This window comes from Lepisosteus platostomus, unplaced genomic scaffold (genome assembly GCF_059453375.1).
Source record: "Lepisosteus platostomus isolate fLepPlt1 unplaced genomic scaffold, fLepPlt1.hap1 Scaffold_54_H1, whole genome shotgun sequence".
NCBI classification, from domain to species: Eukaryota; Metazoa; Chordata; class Actinopteri; order Semionotiformes; family Lepisosteidae; genus Lepisosteus; species Lepisosteus platostomus.
In genome coordinates, this window is record NW_028291672.1 from 338,384 (window position 1) to 355,140 (window position 16,757).

The following is a 16,757-nucleotide window of genomic DNA, read 5'->3' on the forward strand; positions in this document are numbered from 1 at the left end:
CGGGGATCCTATGGAAATCGTTATCGATTGTCTCATGGCATGTCGTTGCGGAAACGCTTCATATTTGTCGTCTTCTTCTTCTTCTTCTAGCTTGAGGTTTTGAAGAATTTCATGACAGACAAGGGCTCCGTCGGGAACAAAGGGCGTTGTGAGAAAACCGTTGCTTATTTTCAGCAGCAGAAATACAACCCTTTAAATACAAGATGACAGAACAATGACGAAGGGCATGCCGGGAGGAACTCATGCACTACAGAGGAAAGGGGGCGGGCACGTACAGTTCACATTCAAGCCACAAGTACTCTTCTTGGATGTTGCACAAACAAATCCTAACGTCTTGAAAGCATTGCAGCATGTTTGTGTCCCACTTCCCGTGGCTGCGGGACGACTGACACGAACGGACAAACACAATCTGTGGCGTTTAGCGTGACATAGTCTTGCAGGCATAGTGCTGTCTCACTGCAATACTATACCGCTAGAGGAAACAGTCCATCTGGCCATGAAACTCATTTGAACGTCTAGCTACAGCAACTAACAATATCATGATTTATTCAGGATGTGTGGAATCAGCACGTCCCGGAGACAGCTTCCAAAATCGTGAGCATTCTCTGGTGGTGTCCTGCAGGGTGCCTGTGGGCGTGCGTTGGTGGTATAGTGGTGAGCATAGCTGTCTTCCAAGCAGTTGACCCGGGTTCGATTCCCGGCCATTGGTTTCAAATGCTGTCATGAGCCTTGGATTGTGACTAGCAAAGCGAAGCCTTTTGAAAGAGCTAAAGCACTGCAAAACGGAATTGAAGGAGAATCTTACAGGGGATTCTGAGCGGTGTCTGCATACACGCAGTCCGATACGGGTGCTGAAAGCTTGAGCTACTCTCAATGTCATGCTGCCTTTCCCCGGAGTAAATCTGTTACATTGAAAGAATGCTTCTGGCAGGTTCAAAAAGGGACCCTTGTTAATTGGAGAAATCAATGATTTTGAATGAATTCTGTATGCGTTAAAGGACAGATATACACAGAAAACATGCAGGACACTGCTCATGATTTTTCCCGAGCCGAAACACAGTGCGTTTTTCCAAGCCATTTGACAAAGCCCACCCACTGAAAACTGCAGCAGATCGTGTAAAGACGTTCAACTTTGTAACTACTGCACGCACAGGAAGCAGAATAAATTCCTCTTTTCAAACTGTCAAAGGTTTGCTTTGCGAACGCTGCAGGACATCGCACAATCTCTTTTGAACGGGGACAAACGATTTCTTATGGGGCGCAGTAAGTACAGACGTTTAAAAAGCTCCACTCACTCCGACGATGCAGCATGAAGAAACGCAACCTAACGTTTGACAGAAAAAAGCCGGGCGCCGCTACGAGCAATATGAAATCAAACTGACAGCACACGGCGTTTCGCGCTGACTCAAAAGTGATCTCGACAGACGCTGTTCTCTGCATAACGCTGAAAGAGCTAAAGAGCGTTTCTGTTGAGACGTAACAAGCTCGTTTCTTTCTACCATGATGTCATCATGACCAAATCTGTCTTTAAACACCTTGCTCAGTCTCTGACGAGACTGTCAAAAATTGCTTTCGCCGATTGTATTGCAAACCGGCGGAAACGGGATATTGGGAAAAGTTTTCAACTAGCAATAATCGCGCCTCGGCTAATCCTCACAGGCTACGATACTGCCACTGCGCAAAGCTGACGGTTGCCAGGCAACCGCGGGGATCCTATGGAAATCGTTATCGATCGTCTCATGGCATGTCGTTGCGGTAACGCTTCATATTTGTCGTCTTCTCCTTCTTCTAGCTTGAGGTCTTGAAGAATTTCATGACAGACAAGGGCTCCGTTGGGAACAAAGGGCGTTGTGAGAAAACCGTTGCTTATTTTCAGCAGCAGAAATACAACCCTTTAAATACAAGATGACAGAACAATGACGAAGGGTATGCCGGGAGGAACTCATGCACTACAGAGGAAAGGGGGCGGGCACGTACAGTTCACATTCAAGCCACAAGTACTCTTCTTGGATGTTGCACAAACAAATCCTAACGTCTTGAAAGCATTGCAGCATGTTTGTGTCCCACTTCCCGTGGCTGCGGGACGACTGACACGAACGGACAAACACAATCTGTGGCGTTTAGCGTGACATAGTCTTGCAGGCATAGTGCTGTCTCACTGCAATATTATACCGCTGGAGGAAACAGTCCATCTGGCCATGAAACTCATTTGAACGTCTAGCTACAGCAACTAACAATATCATGATTTATTCAGGATGTGTGGAATCAGCACGTCCCGGAGACAGCTTCCGAAATCGTGAGCATTCTCTGGTGGTAGGGGCGTTCAAGATGGCGCTCAGGTGGGAGGTAAAGTTTAGTGGTTGGGGAGTTTTTTTGAGTTTTTCATGACCTGAATGTTAATTTTTGCTTTTTTTGACTACAGAAAAATAAGGACTTAACACTAGTTGTTTAAACTTCAGTTATAATTGAAAGAAAAAAAAACGATTTTTTTTTAGGTTTAAAAAGTCCGATATGAGTAACACTGGGAAAAGAAAAGAGAGTGCTGGGTCTTCGAAGGAGAACTCTAAGATACCTCAATCGTATATGTATAGCACTACAAAAAAATCGATGGCAACTAAAGGGAAAAGTGAAGCAGCTGCAGGGGCAGCAAGAGGGCGGAGGCGCCGCGCGCCCGGCCGACGTGTTGGACCGGTGCGCTTTACGTGCTGAAATAAACACGCGACAGCCCCGAAATGTTTCCAGAGTGCTGTGCACTGAAGACTTGCCTGGTGCTCCTCCGTGCAGATTGTTTGTCCTCCTCCAGTGCGGGACGAGCCAACACAAGGGAGCGCATTCGCCAACATCCAGGCACGCAATGCGATTTGGAAAGCAGCTCCTTTCCAAAGAGTTGCACACGAACGATCCTTCAGTCCCGCTCGGGGGGCACGGAACCCCCGCCACACACAGCTTCAAGTAGCGAGTCAGGTGCCTGGATGTTGGCGAATGCGCTCCCTTGTGTTGGCTCGTCCCGCACTGGAGGAGGACAAACAATCTGCACGGAGGAGCACCAGGCAAGTCTTCACCAGACAAAAACCTCCAGTGCACAGCACTCTGGAAACATTTCGGGGCTTTCGCGTGTTTATTTCAGCACGTAAAGCGCACCGGTCCAACACGTCGGCCGGGCGCGCGGCGTCAGAGCAAGAGGCTCCTTCTCGCTGCCCTTCCGCTGTGTTGCAGGGCCCCGAGAGGGAACCCGGAGCGCCCACTTTGTGGGGGGCGGGGGACCGCGTTCGCGCTCTGCCCCCGGTCTCTTGCGCGAGTACTAAATCTCACGGACAGGGGGGCCTCGTCATTGATTGTTACAGGTGAGACGGGGATTAGGAGGAGACCCCGACTGATGGGTAAAGGGGAGCACTAACACCAGAGGGACACCCCCGGCGTCTCTTTTTGAGAGACGCCCTGGGGTTTCCTAATGGCCAAGGAGGGTCGGGACCTCGGTTTGACGCCTCCCGCGAAGGACGGCACCTGTTTGTGCAGCAGAGTGTCGCCATCAGGAGGCTGGGGCGTAAGAGAGCCACACAGCCCGCAGGGTGAGCGCTCCCTACTGGTCCCAGTCACACCTCTTGCAGGAGCAGCAGCAACCGGAGCTTTTCCGGGGTGGAATCTCCCATCCGGGTGCCGGCCAGGCTTACACCTGCTGGGCTGCCCCGGGGGTGAGCCCAGTCGAGAGTCGCAGGGCCAGATCTAGTCACCGGGGAGAAACGATACAAGTGAAGGATTGCTCGGCTCTCGGCACTTGAAAAGACCGACAAATGTCTTGTTCCCGCCGGAGCTGAATGTACCCGCATGTGTGGTGTCGTCTTCTTCCCCCGCCCCGCTGTGTTTGCTGTATTGTCTCTGAAGCCGGCCCCCCCGAGACGAGACGGGCTGTTCCTTTGCCCCAATTAACACTTTACAGGTGCCATTCCCCGGCATTGTGGCCATTGTCGGTGCTCACACGCGATAAGATAAGGCGGAGGAGAGCGGGGCATGCCCAGCGGCAGACATTCAAGGAGGGGGCAGTGCGAGGTGAGGTGAGGTGCGACACGCCGGAGCCCCGACGCAGCTAATGCGGAGCACTTGTTGGACTGGCATCGAAAGGACGTGTGCGCACGGAGCGAGCCTTCCCTGCGGCGGAGCGCGGGAACTTTCTCCCCCCCTCCCGCTGCAGGAGTTGTGTGCACTGCAGCGGTGCCGAGAGAAAAGCACAGAAGGCAGCAGGCTCTGGAGAGCAGGTAAGAGACGGAGCCTTGTGGGCAGGCGAGCAGGCCCGTTTTTTGGAAATTGCTGAAAAGGTTTGTTCGGTGTGTGGCAGGCGCACGTCGCGAGCTTGCGTGGCGATCTGCCGGTCTGGAGTTATGCAAATGAGGCCGAATTGCATCCCGGGACATGCTGCGAATCCGCAACGGCGACTGCAGATGTGTAGGAAACGGCGCGCTCGTTTTCTCGTTTTGCCCACACTTTTGAGTGTTAGTGTGGCGTGTGAGTGTGTGAAAGAGTGGGCCCAGCAGGAGGCGGTGGCGTGCGGGGCGAGGAGGTGGCCTAGGCTGCGCGATTTGTGCTGTGGGTGCGGGCCGCTTGCAGGGGCCTGTTTAACTCATACTTACCTGGCAGGGGAGATACCTTGATCAAGAAGGAGGTTCGCCCAGGGCGAGGCTCGGCCATTGCACTCCGGCTGTGCTGACCCCTGCGAATTCCCCAAATGTGGGAATCTCGACTGCATAATTTCTGGTAGTGGGGGACTGCGTTCGCGCTCTCCCCTGATGTGCTTGGTCCAAAATCAGATACGGGAGGGTTAGGACACCACGAGCTGCGTGGCTGCGGAAGGATCCCGGTTGACAGGAGTGGACGCCGCTGCTGGTTCTCGCTGGCTTTTAGTTAGGGGTCCGGAGAAGCATCTCAAGCTAGTTCCACTACTCCTTCCGGACGTTCATTCCCTTTTCAAAGTCAGTCGTTTTGCTGTAGTCTGCGTTCTTTAGGCTGATTATCGAGGTTAGCCTTTATTTGGTCATGGGGGGCCTCGGTACTGTATGCTGAGTCTAAAGACAGTTTCACCCGTTTTCTGATTGCTCGGTTCTGTACCAGTGCAGACATGTCAAACAGTGAATGGCTGTACCTCTATTGTATCCGTGCTCAATGAATGAAATCGGTAACAAATGAATATATGTCTAGTTATACGAAAAACGAGTGGTTTATCGACTCATCTTCATTTGCAGATTTAGAGGCAGCTTCGATATTCGTTTTACAGACGGGTTTTTTTTTTTGAATATGGGTCACACACATGCCACAGCAACAAAACATCTCTAGAGATGAGGCTATAGATCACCTTTCCATCCTGCAGGTTTTCCTCCCAAAGCCTACGGCACCAACGGCGACCCCTGCTGGCCGGGAGAGCAAAAGCTTACAGCACCTGGTATTCCCAGGCAGTCTCCCATCCAAGTACTAACCAGGCCCGACGCTGCTTAGCTTCCGAGATCAGACGAGATCGGGCATGTTCAGGGTGGTGTGGCCATAAGCGAAAGCCCCGGCGCCTGACTCGCTACTTGAAGCTGTGTGTGGCGGGGGTTCCGTGCCCCCCGAGCGGGACTGAAGGATCGTTCGTGTGCAACTCTTTGGAAAGGAGCTGCTTTCCAAATCGCATTGCGTGCCTGGATGTTGGCGAATGCGCTCCCTTGTGTTGGCTCATCCCGCACTGGAGGAGGACAAACAATCTGCACGGAGGAGCACCAGGCAAGTCTTCAGTGCACAGCACTCTGGAAACATTTCGGGGCTGTCGCGTGTTTATTTCAGCACGTAAAGCGCACCGGTCCAACACGTCGGCCGGGCGCGCGGCGCCTCCGCCCTCTTGCTGCCCCTGCAGCTGCTTCACTTTTCCCTTTAGTTGCCATCGATTTTTTTGTAGTGCTATACATATACGATTGAGGTATCTTAGAGTTCTCCTTCGAAGACCCAGCACTCTCTTTTCTTTTCCCAGTGTTACTCATATCGGACTTTTTAAACCTAAAAAGGTTTTTTTTCTTTCAATTATAACTGAAGTTTAAACAACTAGTGTTAAGTCCTTATTTTTCTGTAGTCAAAAAAAGCAAAAATTAACATTCAGGTCATGAAAAACTCAAAAAAACTCCCCAACCACTAAACTTTACCTCCCACCTGAGCGCCATCTTGAACGCCCCTACCACCAGAGAATGCTCACGATTTCGGAAGCTGTCTCCGGGACGTGCTGATTCCACACATCCTGAATAAATCATGATATTGTTAGTTGCTGTAGCTAGACGTTCAAATGAGTTTCATGGCCAGATGGACTGTTTCCTCCAGCGGTATAATATTGCAGTGAGACAGCACTATGCCTGCAAGACTATGTCACGCTAAACGCCACAGATTGTGTTTGTCCGTTTGTGTCAGTCGTCCCGCAGCCACGGGAAGTGGGACACAAACATGCTGCAATGCTTTCAAGACGTTAGGATTTGTTTGTGCAACATCCAAGAAGAGTACTTGTGGCTTGAATGTGAACTGTACGTGCCCGCCCCCTTTCCTCTGTAGTGCATGAGTTCCTCCCGGCATGCCCTTCGTCATTGTTCTGTCATCTTGTATTTAAAGGGTTGTATTTCTGCTGCTGAAAATAAGCAACGGTTTTCTCACAACGCCCTTTGTTCCCAACGGAGCCCTTGTCTGTCATGAAATTCTTCAAAACCTCAAGCTAGAAGAAGAAGAAGACGACAAATATGAAGCGTTATAGCAACGACATGCCATGAGACGATCGATAACGATTTCCATAGGATCCCCGCGGTTGCCTGGCAACCGTCAGCTTTGCGCAGTGGCAGTATCGTAGCCTGTGAGGTTTAGCCGAGGCGCGATTATTGCTAGTTGAAAACTTTTCCCAATTGACCATTGATCATGATAGCCAGGCTTAGCTAAGTGCATCCCCCTTTGGGAGCTGTCCTAGGACCTTAAATCACCCTGCAGAACAGTTTCTCTGTGGCTGCACCACAGAGATGAACAGAGAAATGGGGCCTCATTTGGGAAGGCTCAGAACACTTAATTCTGCCTTATTAATAAGCCTCACCGCTACATATCCCCCCTTTTTGAAGGTCACGAGGTCCTGAGGCGTTGTTGCCTTCAAAACAAAACAGAGTTAAGTGATGTCCCTTGCCATTAGAACATTAATCTTAAATGTCCACATTACTCCTCGAGAATTCATACCGGAACCAGTGTTGGATACAAACAGGATGAATAACATCTGGAGTATGTATAAACACGGTAGGAGACATTATCTAGGTCTAGGAATTACACATCAGGAAGTTCACTGTCAATATCTGATACCTCTGTAGTAGATATTTGGGGAGAAATCACTTCCTTTCTTTTGACATGCTACCTTTGACTCATTCATGCTACCCAGATTACATTTTGATGCAAGAGTACAGCATTCAGAGTACACTGTCAGTCATGATCCAGCTTCCCAGCAGCAGTGTTAAAATATAACCAGTTCCTGTTCCCAGCCCCGCGATAAACCACAACACCTGTGTTGGGTATCTGCTAGGGTGGTTTGGAGGTTTGTTCCATTAAAGCAAACTAACTACCTGTACCTCTTCAGGGCTTACTGTTTCTTGGATTTCTATCCAATTCAATAGTGTGGCACCTGAAGGCATCCATGACCTCAAGTTTGGTCTTATGTTGTCTGGTTCCAGACCGTACAGTGTTAAGTTACCATGCTGTACTATGGCCTCCTCGGGAACTTGCAGGAAAACTGTTTGATTAGGTAGCTGCATTGTGGTAGCTGTATCATGCCTGTCACAAGTCATAGTGTCAGTTAAATGTGGTGTGCTGACCAGCCATTTACTTCCTACCTGCTCTTCATGGGGTTCATTAACCTCCCTCTGCTCGTTAGTAGCTTTACACCCTTCATTGGTGAATCGTTTAGACACAGCCAATGGATAGCTTTGGTAGCCATACCCATCTCAAGATTTGGAACCAAATTCAATCTTGGATTGCCTTCTGGGTGAGCTATGAGTGATGGGGTTAATGTCACATACTCCTCTACTGAGAAGAGTGGAATCAAGTGGGTTGGGAATCGTGCCGTGGCTAGACTGGCTACAGTGGCACTAAGCTCCCTTAATAGGTCTTGTGTCAACATTCTGGCCTGTTGCACACAAGCATAAACCCACTGTATAACACCAACAATCATGTCCACTGGTTGGGGAATAAGGTTTAACCCTGTTGCATAGGAAATTGCCTGTAGGGTTTTCCCTAAGCTTTCCAACTTTTGCTGCTGTCGATACAGTCTGTCACTTCCCTCCGGCATCTCTGACCCCTGCCTTCTTGTCAGTCAGTCTGGCTGAACCACTGTTGGTCAGACTCAGACTGACAGACTGAGCTGGTGGCTGTAAGAAAACCGGCTCGGCTTTCATTCCCTGTCCCTTCTGGGGGACTGGGTGTGTTGGCAACCCTGCTGTTGAGGCAGGAACAATCAGGTCAGTCTCACTCACTACCTGGTAGTTGTGAGAAATAATGTTACCTGACTGCAGGTTCCCTGGGTCACAGCAGAGGGAATCGGCATCTGGGATCAGGTGTGTCCACAGTGCAGTAGTCTCAGCGTCCAGCTGGACCTCCTGTCTAACCTGTGAATGTTGCACCAGGGGCACCTGGCGGTGGCCCTGTGACAGCTGCTCAAGCAGATCCTTACTAATAGAGGACCTCTCAGGGCTAAGGGTGAGGGCTACATCACCAACCTGCTCTCCTGCCATCTGGATCCCTTCCACCACTGCAGGGTGGTGTTCCTGACCCCTCTTGGGTGCCAGGGTGCACAGGGAAAGCTCCTTTTCATCGCCAGGTGGGGAGATCTGCTCCTCTTTAGGGATGTAAAAGGTGTGTGCTTTACCTGGTGGATCAGGCGGCTGCTTGGAGCACCGCTCCTGTGGCATGGAGTCTGTTGGGACCTTGGCCGGGACACGACTTCCCTGTATATCCGGGGAACAAGGAAATATTTTTATTTCTTGTCCAGAGGGAACAGAAGGAATCTCCACATAGGCTTCTGTGTTCGGTGGGCACTGTGTGAGCACAGTCTGCCTCTTGGCCCCCCTTTCCTTCTGTACAGAAGGCTTAGGAGCCTTGACCTGTTTCCACACTTTGCCTTTCTGGTGATCCACCAAAGGTTCCTCTCTGAGTCGCATGCCCTTTTCTTTTTCAACCCGTTTGAGCTTGCCGTGTGACATCAAACACCTTTCAACCTCAGTGTCAATCAGTGTCTCACTGTGTAAGACATCTCCCATGGCAGCCTTGAGGTAAAAGCTACTTGCTTTTCCTCTGTGTTTTACTGCCTGCTCTGTGACTTCAGGGGTGGAGTCAGCACTCACTTGGGAGTGGCTGAATTCATCCAGGCAGGAACCCTTCCGCTCAATCAGATAGACTGAGGGAGGGAGAGGGGGCGGGTCTCCGCCTCCTCCAGTGGAGAGTATCAGCTCATTCACGCTTCCGGCAGCCTTGGGGAGCGGTTGTCCCTGTCCTAATAAAGCTTGTTCAAGCCTGGCCAGGCGGGCGGCTACTGAATCCTTTTGTTCGGCTTTATCTAGCCCTTTCCCTCCCCCGGTGTTCTCATGGCACTTAGGACGCTGGGTGCGGTCCTGTGTGCATGCTTTGGAACGGGGCTTAGCCAGCTCAGGAGCCTGTGCTCCTTCGAGCAGGGGGGAATTAACCCTGCTGGCTCTGACGGCAAACACAGTCACTTTAACAGCTTTTTGCTCAGAGCGACTTTGGACATCATACTCCCAGGCTTTCTGCACGAATCTCTTAATATCAGTCATTTTCATGGTCTGTGCATCTGTATGCATTAAGATCATCTTTCTGACTGACGGGTGGAGATTCGCAATGAATAAACCCTTGAAATGTGTGTTCTCTTCGCAACCCTCATCATTTCGCCCTGCAAAATAAGTTCCTCTAAGTCTCTCGTAATATTCGCGAGGGGACTCTGCTCTCTCGTGCTTAATGTTAAGAGCGGCGGCTATCGCAGCAGTCGGGTCAATAAACGCACTGTATTCTTCAATAAGTGCTTGACAAAGCTTCTCAAAATCATTACAGACTTCTTTCATCTGCCTAGCCATCCACTCATGTACAGCTCTGCTGGTAGTTTTCCTGACCAGAAACACTTTCTCCTGTTCTGTGGCGTTTGGCAGATACTGCAGGGTATACCTGAGGTCCTGAATATAACTCTCGATATTATTCTCTGACACTGCGGGGTCAAATCTCTCTATGTCCTTCGCTAGCTCTCTCAGAGAATGGAGATTTATCCTTCTAGCTTCTCCGCTGACGGAGATATGGAAGAGATCATGGTCAGACCTGTCGCTGCTAGAGAGAGTGCTTAATAGCGACTCGAATTCAGACCTTTTAGCAACCATCGTTAAACTTAAAGAGTATTACTTTTAAGTACGAAATCACAGTTTTACCACAGAAAACCACAAGATCAAGTATGCAATCAACCCGGTAGATCGCAAAAGATCACAAAACAATCAAGCACTGCTTAAAGAGCAAGGGGAACTTTTTTTTCTTTCGGCTTTCAGCACACCGTATTGTTGTGTATGAAACCAGCGGCGTTTTATATTGAATTATTCCGCTTGGTTGACTCATTTCAGTCTTGCCACGCCCACCCAGGGACGCCAAATAATGTAAGAAAACCGGCTCAGGGACGCCAAATATGTAATGTTGCCATAGCAAAATTAAATGTAGTGGCTCTCTGAAGGCACCAGTTCTGTAGGGTTTGGGCATTTACTGAGACAATTATTAATTGTAGCAGTAAATCACAAAGTTGATTCTTTTGATGGCTTTAGAATCCAACCATGCGACATAACTCAAACAACGCGCACACACAGGTACTAATACACGAGGATACATTTATTAATACATAAAATATGCATGTAAACCTAACAGATCTTATCGAGAGGGTTATCAGAATACAAAAGATATATATTCAGTCAGTTACGAAGTGTTACACATATCAGGAGGACATACGTTCAGTATATATTTCATTAAGACCGTTTCGTTAATGAACTTGGTTATAACTTCTACATTAGATACTCAAACAAGTACATAACTCTTAGGAATTAAATTGATATCAACTGGTTGGGATAACAATTGAATTCTCGAGCTGTAATGCATTGAAGTTGAATACTCATCCAATCTTTGGGGATTCAGATCTTCCTGCGGGCACAAAGAAACAGTTGCAGGCTGTTGCTGTCCAATCCGCGCTCTCTGGCTCCGTGCCAGGCTGTGCTGTGCGGCTTGCGACGCTGCGCTGCTGATGCTCACTGACTGGCTAGTTAGTGTTGGCTTTAACTAGCAAAGTTTGTGCACAGGAGAAAAGATGACTGTGGGTCCGAGCAAGTCAGGAAGAGGACCGGTTCGTTTCTGATGAAGAGCTAGTTCTGAATAGTGATTCAGCTGTCCACAGTTCCGACCTGTTCACAAGGCCTGCTGCTGGTGCTAACCTCGGGTGGATCCTCTGGTTATTCTCTGGCAACCTCCGCTCTAGACTCTTAGAACAAAGGAAAGTTCTGGCACTCGGACACACTGGCCATTCCGTGGTTGTCCGGGCTGAGTCTCAGGATGGTCAGGAGGTGCGCTGCGAGAATGTCCTGCCCTTGGGAGCCTTCTGCTCCTGGGCCGTCCTGCCCTGGAATTCTCCTTTGAATTCCCTTTAGAATTGTCCACAGAATCCTCTGAATCCTCCCTTCTGAATCTTACTGAATCTCACAGGCTCTCTGTGTTGCCTGTTTTTACCTGGAGGAACTTCAGCTCATTGATTGGCTGAAAGTTCCATGGGCATCAGAGTCCCACGTGGGTTACTCGGCCCTACCAGTCCCTGATTGATTGATCAAGGTGAGATATGAGTCACTTAGTCCTGACACTTAGTAATGCAGTCCAGATGTCCAACTGGCACTCCCTAGACAGATAGGCGCCAATGGATGACCATTGATCATGATAGCCAGGCTTAGCTAAGTGCATCCCCCTTTGGGAGCTGTCCTAGGACCTTAAATCACCCTGCATGAATAGTCTCTCTGTGGCTGCACCACAGAGATGAACAGAGAAATGGGGCCTCATTTGGGAAGGCTCAGAACACTTAATTCTGCCTTATTAATAAGCCTCGCCGCTACACACATATATTAATATAATAAATGATTGCTTATGCTTTATAAACAAATCTAATTAAAATAAAAGCTTAAGTTTTGTATTTATCTTGTACCATAGAACATGATTTTCTTTGTATTTCAATCCCACAAAGTGTCCAAATGACGCACTACATGATATAAGGAAGATTATCACATGCATATCGGTATTATCTTTCTTATGAAAATGCATTCCTTTCATTACCTTTTACTTTTTAAAATGAACTCAAATTGTGTATAATGTAATAATTTAAGTAGAATAGATTCTAATAATATAATGATCCAGTGTGTTGCACTACTTCACTGCTTCACTGCTCTATGCCGTCTGGAAATAAATCCTCAGACTGCTTACTGCCCTGGGCATGTACCAATGAATTACAGGAGCACATCTATTTCTCACTGCGTTGAAGCAGGAGACACACAGTCTCTGCAAACACATCCTAAATACAGTGTTCCAGCACCTTTGACCTCATCCAGAACGTATCATTTCTTGAAAGGGATTGCTGTCCGAATGCACATCTGAATCCCAAACAGAATCTCTAGTAAAATACGATCATTTGTGAAACAGGCAAATGACTGTCTCAGGGGCCCATTCCTCATTGTCAGACATATGTATGCAATGCTTTCACCGTGCATTGAGCAATAGGGATTAAAAACACAGCAGGTAAGGTTAGATGTCATGTTCTATGATCATTTCTTTCAGCATTAGGGACTAAATATACTAAACGTATGATACTAAAATGTTATTTTCACATATATTAATGTAATAAATGATTGCTTATGCTTTATAAATAAATCTAATTAAAATAAAAGCTTAAGTTTTGTATTTATCTTGTCCCATAGAACATGATTTTCTTTGTATTTCAAGCCCACAAAGTGTCCTTTGATCTCTATTCTGTGGTAATCCACGATGACCCCGTTCTTCAGGTGATTCATCATGTCCTCCCTCACCTGTTGAGAGGCCACCTGATCTCTTCTGCCGTGGCGTGCTTCATACACGCCCTCTTGAAGTGAGCAGGAAGCTGATCAAAAGTATTCAGGCACATCTTGCACACCAGGGGAATCCTCGCGGGTTTCCTTTGAAAAAAAATAATACCATCTGTGTATAGAAACAAGCTAAGACTGATTTCTTAAATTATCCTTAAAATTCTCTCTCATAGTTTGAGCATAATGATTTTATTGCATTTATATAAGAATTGCTCATTGCTCCAAAATAAATAATGGTCTCAGTCACAGACTTTCCAATAGAAGCCATTGTGGAGTTCAGCAACTGCAGGTCCTAGAAGTGGGGAAGGAATTTTAAAAGAGAAATTGAATTACAATACAGAAGGAATGGCTGAGGGTTCACTGAAATGTATAAATATACAAATTCCAAAGACTGAGTCCATATAGAAACAACTACTTTTCATTTTCAGTATAAGAAAAAAAAAACATTATCTTCCAAAGCATCATAAAATTGTCCCTTCTTCCAGACCCTACTTCTCTCTTGTAGTAGTACAGCAGACCTTTCCAGGTGAGCAGATCACAGAGTCCGAAATGAGCTTCCTCCATCAAGCAAAGTACCTGAACATGACTCTGTCTTCATAAAAGCGCCCCTGTAATAAAGAAATTAAATCCAAAATCAAGAGGGCAGTTGCCTACTGAAATACAAGAAGTCATCAATTTTAACCTAGCAACACATTAAAGGCTGCATCTATACAAGTGCGATTCTAGAAATGCTCACCAGATTACGTTTTAAGAAGGAACTGCGCCTCAGGTTCCGCCGAGATCTTAACTCGGATGACAGGATTCAGAGTCCGGAGTGTGGACTGATGGCGAACGGAGGGTCCACATGCTGTGGATCCCTCAGTGATCTTCCGCGTATTCAAACCGCCAGCGTGTGACTCCCCTGTCCCCGTGACCTCATTGCTCTGCTCTCGCCTCTGTGCAGCCGAGCCTGACTCACGGTAAAGTGAAAAAAAAGATGCCCTCAACGTGAGATTTACTCTGGAGCGAGGATAGATGTTACCTTTTTATCATTGAACAGGATGTATGTGATGTGGCGACTAGGTTCAATTTTGTATCCTCTTTAAAAGATTAAGGACTGGGGTGAGCGTGATTTACCACCCTTTCAGCTAAGAACCCGACGTGCGCACCGTTTAAGCTGCATAGACTTGGTCGTTTAACTCTTCTCCATTAGGAGGGTTAAGGTTAAAGAAAAAAAACATTGCTGACTTCTTTTTTTTTTGCCAGCTGCTAGCGCTGATTAGCAAGGTTTGTATTTCATGTTTTGCAAGTTGCATCCATTTTAAGAAAAACAAGTCGTGTTAAAGACAGGAAATGAATACTTGCATTTAATTAAGTCTAGCCGTAGGCGGTTGTCTGTAAGGACCAGTTCTGTTCGAGAAGACACAAAGAAGGCACCGCTGGGATTCGAACCCAGGATCTCCTGTTTACTAGGCAGGCGCTTTAACCAACTAAGCCACGGTGCCCCAGGAGTGCTGTCCTTTTGCAGCCACTTGGACACACCACTCAGACACATCTGCATTCGGTGTGTGCTCCGCCTGCTCGCTGAGCAAGTTGCCACCTTTACATACAATAGCAACATCGACACCAAGAGAAAGGATGACAAATGGCTTTTATCTGGAACTTTTCATGTCCAAGGAGCTCAATGTGCTTTCTGTGTACAACAGGGCCACTGAACTCCACACTGGCCACTGAACCACAGCAGTGGCTTGCTGGCTTGACATCTCCCAAGGAAAATGTTGAAATCACATGTGGAACAGGAAAATGACCCTCGAGTACGTGGGGAAAAAAAGAAAAAGATCATCTGGAGCGCGCCAACCCATGTCCGGACAGCCCAGTTTTGTCGACAAGGTGGCTGAGTGGTTAAGGTGATGGACTGCTAATCCATTGTGCTCTGCAGGCATGGGCTCAAATCCCATTCTCATCGCTCTCCATGACTGACACGTATGCCTGTTCGACGTCGGCCCTCCTGTTGTTTGCTCCGGTGCTAGAGCCGTACATTTTCTAGCAGTGGCTGAACATGGTATAGTAGGCCAACGTCGGTATCGAGCAGTGACAGTAACAGTACTTACTGCGCCCCATAAGAAATCGTTTGTCCCTGTTCAAAAGAGATTGTGCGATGTCCTGCGGCGTTCGTAAAGCAAACCTTTGACAGTTTGAAAAGAGGAATTTATTCTGCTTCCTGTGCGTGCAGTAGTTACAAAGTTGAACGTCTTTACACGATCTGCCGCAGTTTTCAGTGGGCGGGCTTTGTCAGATAGCTTGAAAAAACGCACTGTTTCAGCTCGGGAAACATCATGAGCTGTGTCCTGCATGTTTTCTGTGTATAGCTGTCTTTTAACGCATACAGAATTCATTCAAAATCATTGATTTCTCCAATTAACAAGGGTCCCTTTTTGAACCTGCGAGAAGCATTCTTTCAATGTAACAGATTTACTCCGGGGAAAGGCAGCATGACATTGAGAGTAGCTCAAGCTTTCAGCACCTGTATCGGACTGCGTGTATGCAGACACCGCTCAGAATCCCCTGTAAGATTCTCCCTCAATTCCGTTTTTCAGTGCTTTAGCTCTTTCAAAAGGCTTCACTTTGCTAGTCACAATCCAAGGCTCATGACAGCATTTGAAAACATTCGCCACTGCGTTGGCCGGGAATCGAACCCGGGTCAACTGCTTGGAAGGCAGCTATGCTCACCACTATACCACCAACGCACACCCACAGGAAGCCTGCAGGACACCACCAGAGAATGCTTTTTTTAATTTTTTTTTTATTAAACATAGAATTTACAAATACAAATACAACAAGAGGATCAGAGTCATGTACAAGAGAAAAAAAACGCAGCAGAAAAAAGCATTTAACTACCAGGGGTAATTAAGTAATTATGTGATCAAATTGTATATTTTACACGTATCATATTTTCCTTGCTTTAATATTTCTCAATTATTTATAAACTTTAGTTTCAACATGCATGCGTTTCCTGTAAAAAATAAAACTCAGCACACAGTTTTTCTTTTAACAACATTTCGAGTACCTCTGGCATTCATGAAAAAGACATACACAAAAGCAAATAACTAACTCTAAGACTGTCTAAACTATTGAGTTTTTCAAAGAACCAGAACTATAACAGTCCTTAACACTTAACTACACCATTCCAAACTAACACTAAAGAAACACTAGTATATACTGGTATAACAAATATAACCAAACATAATCATTAACTGAGCAGTCACTGGGAGCAAATCTCCTTCCCGTCCACAAAGGCCCTCGCTCCCACAAAGTAGGCTCTCCTCCCCTCTCTTCTGGCAGCTTCAACCTGGGGCCACAGCTGGTTCCTGGTACTCCTGTCCGCGGCAGACAGGTCCTCTGCAAACCTCAGTTTGTTCCCATTCAAATACTCATTCCCCCTCGCCGCTCGCCACAGCATGTCCCTCGCCGTCCTCTTGGTGAACTGTATTATAATCGATCTGGGGCGCACTTGCCCAGACATGTTCGCTCTCCCGAGCCTGTGAACAAAGTCAATGGCCGATATTACGTCCTCCTGGTCCGGCAGGGTCCTTTTACAGATACCCTTCACTGTTGCAACAA

The 16,757-nt window shown here is 47.5% G+C and overlaps 5 non-coding genes and 1 pseudogene across 5 annotated transcripts; 2 read left to right on the forward strand and 4 right to left on the reverse strand.

Moving 5' to 3' along the window:
- Positions 1-1,544: 1,544 nt before the first annotated feature.
- Positions 1,545-1,686, reverse strand: LOC148633004 (U4 spliceosomal RNA). The gene has a single exon (XR_015934106.1). It is a non-coding gene; the product is annotated as a U4 spliceosomal RNA (small nuclear RNA).
- Positions 1,687-4,617: 2,931 nt separating this feature from the next.
- Positions 4,618-4,781, forward strand: LOC148633005 (U1 spliceosomal RNA). Its single transcript, XR_015934126.1, has one exon. It is a non-coding gene; the product is annotated as a U1 spliceosomal RNA (small nuclear RNA).
- A 635-nt stretch (positions 4,782-5,416) lies between these two features.
- On the reverse strand, positions 5,417-5,535 carry LOC148633006 (5S ribosomal RNA). The gene has a single exon (XR_015934134.1). It is a non-coding gene; the product is annotated as a 5S ribosomal RNA (ribosomal RNA).
- Positions 5,536-6,821: 1,286 nt separating this feature from the next.
- LOC148633007 (U4 spliceosomal RNA) lies at positions 6,822-6,935 on the forward strand (annotated as a pseudogene).
- Positions 6,936-14,567: 7,632 nt separating this feature from the next.
- On the reverse strand, positions 14,568-14,641 carry trnat-agu (transfer RNA threonine (anticodon AGU)). The gene has a single exon. It is a non-coding gene; the product is annotated as a tRNA-Thr (tRNA).
- Positions 14,642-15,811: 1,170 nt separating this feature from the next.
- On the reverse strand, positions 15,812-15,883 carry trnag-ucc (transfer RNA glycine (anticodon UCC)). The gene has a single exon. It is a non-coding gene; the product is annotated as a tRNA-Gly (tRNA).
- Between the last annotated feature and the right edge of the window lie 874 nt (positions 15,884-16,757).